This window comes from Gorilla gorilla, chromosome 19 (genome assembly GCF_029281585.2).
Source record: "Gorilla gorilla gorilla isolate KB3781 chromosome 19, NHGRI_mGorGor1-v2.1_pri, whole genome shotgun sequence".
In the NCBI taxonomy this organism is placed as follows: Eukaryota; Metazoa; Chordata; class Mammalia; order Primates; family Hominidae; genus Gorilla; species Gorilla gorilla.
Window position 1 is genome coordinate 70301970 of NC_073243.2, and position 3590 is coordinate 70305559.

At 42.5% G+C, this 3590-nt stretch overlaps 1 pseudogene; it reads left to right on the plus strand.

The window, feature by feature from the left end:
- The first annotated feature begins 1442 nt into the window (after nucleotides 1-1442).
- LOC101150815 (T-complex protein 1 subunit alpha-like) lies at nucleotides 1443-3348 on the plus strand (annotated as a pseudogene).
- Nucleotides 3349-3590: the final 242 nt, after the last annotated feature.

Consider the following 3590-nt stretch of genomic DNA (forward strand, 5'->3'; position numbering starts at 1 on the left):
GTTGGAACAGGTACTTGGGAAAGGGGCTTAACAGAGTTGGGACTCAGACCCCTATTGGAGGTAACATGGGGCCATCAGTGCTGGTGTCTCTAAAGGGTACAATGAAGCTAGTTCTATGAGTGTGGAAAAATTGGAAGCCAGATCCACTGCCACTGCTCAGGTGAACCGCTTTGCTGTGGTGAACCTGGTGGGAGCAGTGTCCACTTAGCAAGGAACACATGTCTTTTCCTTCTGCCTACCATCAGCATCCCTTCTTGTACCTTCTTTAGGTAGAGCTGAACTGGAAGACATCCAGCAAAGGGGACACAATGGTTGGAAGAGTCCCAGACCCAGCATCGCAATGCAAATGTGGAAAGGTGGGTTTGGAGCTGAAAGATATATCTCAATAATCAGCAGATGCAAATTTACAGGGCCAGATTTTCAGATTGGAAAGATTAACTCACACTGGAAGCTGGTAGAAAGAGGGGAAATGGGGAAACTAATGAGAACTGGAGAGAAACATGCAGAGGAAGTGGGAAAGGGAAGAAAGACTGACTTTTCAGGAAGTATATTAGAATGGATAAAGTAGATTGATCACCAACATCAAATATTTTTAAACCCTAAACTGAGAGTTTTATTTTTATTTTCTATTTTTTATTTATTTTTATTTTTTAGAGGCAGAGCCTTACTCTGTTGCCCACGCTGGAGTGCAGTGGAGTGATCATAGCGCACTGTAACCTCCAACTTCAGGAATTGAGAGTTTTGAACTTAAACACTTTAGACAGAGATGAGAACATGAAGGGAAAATCTCATCTTCTTTTCAAGAAGGAAATAAACAGATCCAGGTGGAATTTCTTCCATGGCCTGGGAAGCTGCTGTGTATAAATTCCACAAGCAGGGAACCACTACTATTAACTGTTATATGCTGATATACTATGCACTGAGGGGAATACAAAACAAATAGCACATGTACAATCAATTGATGTGAAAATCAATGCATTAGGACTTCAGAGAACAAACAGACTGCACCCCATATTGCAGTGTTTCTCAACCTTTTTTTTTTCTATCATTACCCCCCTAAGGAGCTTTCAGACTTTTCCCCCCCTATTTATTCCCTCCTCCCATAAAACGTTGATACTGTGGATACGTTGCACATCTCTTTATACACTGGTCCTTTGGAGAGCCATGAAGCATTGCAATGTCTAAGTTTGCTCCCTCCCATGCCCTCCAAAAACAAATTTTTGCCCAAGTTAAAAATTCACACTAGCTTTCCTGCCATGTCCTGCAGCCAAGCGTTGGGGGAGCTGGGAAGCTGGTGTAGGGGTGTTACCCAGCAGCCCCTGCAGTGTCATGCGGGTCGGCTCCACGCATCACTGCTCTGGTCGCTGGTTGGCTGAGGTGAGATGATACTGGTTGCCCGCGGTGTGTGTGAGTGGAAGTCGACGTATACTCCTGCATTGAAGATGGTGGGGACTTTGTCCGTGTTCGGGGACCAAGACCGCAGCACTGGGGAGGTGGTCCACTCCCAGAACGTTATGGCTTAAGCTTCAATTGCCAATACCGTGAAAAGTTCTCTTGGTCCAGTTGGCTTGGATAAAATGTTGGTGGATGATGTTGGTGATGTAACCATTACTAATGATGGTGCAGCCATCCTGAAGTTACTGGAGGTAGAACAATCCTGCAGCTAAAGTTCTTTGTGAGCTGGCTGACCTGCAAGACAAAGAAGTTGGAGATGGAACTACCTCAATGGGAAGCCCTGCGTTATATCCGTTAAAACTTAATTATCAACACAGATGAACTGGGAAGAGATTGCCTGATTAATTCCACTGAGACATGGATGTCTTCCGAAACCATTGGAATAAATGGTGATTTCTTTGCTAATATAGTAGCAGATACTGTACTTGTTACTACATACACAGATATTAAGAGGCCAGCCTCGCTATCCAGCCAATTCTGTTAATATTCTGAAAGCCCATGTGAGAAGTCAGATGGAGAGTATGCTGATCAGTGGGTATGCACTCAGCTGTGTGGTGGGATCCCAGGGCATGCCCAAAAGAATTGTTAACGCGAAAATTGCTTGACTTAACTCTAGCCTGTAAAAAAACAAAAATGAAGCTTTGCCATATTGTCTGGCTCTGTGTCCCCACCCAAATCTCATCTTGAATTGTAATCCAAATTGTAATTCCCATATGTTTGGGGAGGGACTCCATGCTGTTCTCATGATACTGAGTTCTGACAAGATCTGATGGTTTTATAAGGAGCTGTTCCCTTCTCCCTCTGCACTTATCCTTTCTGCTGCCATGTGAAGGACATGTTTCCTTTCTCTTCGGCCAGGATTGTAAGTTCCTGAGACCTCCCAAGCCCTGTAAAACTGTGAGTCAATTAAACCTCTTTCCTTTATTAATTACCCAGTCTAGGCAGTTCTTTATAACAGTGTGAGAATGGACTAATATACTTGATGTACAGGTGGTCATTACAGACCCTGAAAAACTGGACCAAATTAGACAGAACGAATCAGATATTATCAAGGAGAGAATTCCGAAGATCCTGGCAACTGATGCCAATATTATTCTAATAGCTGGTGGAATTGATGATATGTGTCAGAGTATTTTGTAGAGGTTGGGGCTATGGCAATTAGAAGAGCTTTAAAAACGGACCTTAAATGCATTTCTAAAACTTCTGGAGGGACTGTTCTGTCAACCCTGGCCAATTTGAAGGGTGAAGAAACTTTTGAAACTGCAGTGTTGGCACAGGTGGAAGAAGTGGTACAGGAGAGAATTTGTGATGATGAGCTGATCTTAATCAAAACCAGTAAGGCTTGTGCATCTGCATCAATTATCTTACATGGGGCAAATGATTTCGTATGTGATGAGATGGAGCACTCTACATGATGCTCTTTGCATAGTGAAGACAGTTTTGGAGTCAAAATCCATGATGCTAATTGGGGGTGCTGTAGAAGCAGCCTTTTCCATATACCTTGAAAACTGTGAAACCAGCATGGAGTCTCAGGAACAGCTTGCTATTGCAGAGTCTGCAAGACCTCTTCCTGTTATTCACTGACAGTTAATGCTGCCCAGAACTCCACAAATCTGGTTGTACAGTTTAAGGGCTTTTCATAATGAGGCTCAAGTTAACCCAGAACGTAAAAATCTAAAATGAATTGGTCTTGATTTGAGAAATGGTAAACCTAGACACAACAAACAAGCAGGGGTGTTTGAACCAACCACAGTTAAAGTTAAGAGTTTGAAATTTGCAACAGAAGCTGCAGTTACCATTCTTCAAATTGATGATCTTATTAAATTATACCCAGAAAGTAAAGATGTTAAACATGGAGGGTATGGAGATGCTGCTCATAACTGGGGCCCTTGATGTTCTGAAGCCCTTGATAACTGATCTGATGTCTCTTTTATTGATAACAATGTTAGATGCAATTGTCTCATACCTTGAATTGAGTATTATACATTAAAGTATAGCAAGCTGTCAAAAAAAATTTACACTATAGTGGTGCCTCACCCAGATTTTCTTCACTGGTTGTTCCCATGTCCCCTAGCTGCTCTGAGAACTATCCTAGGAGAATTCTGTAGAGGATTGCCTTAGGTAAAAGGAAACTA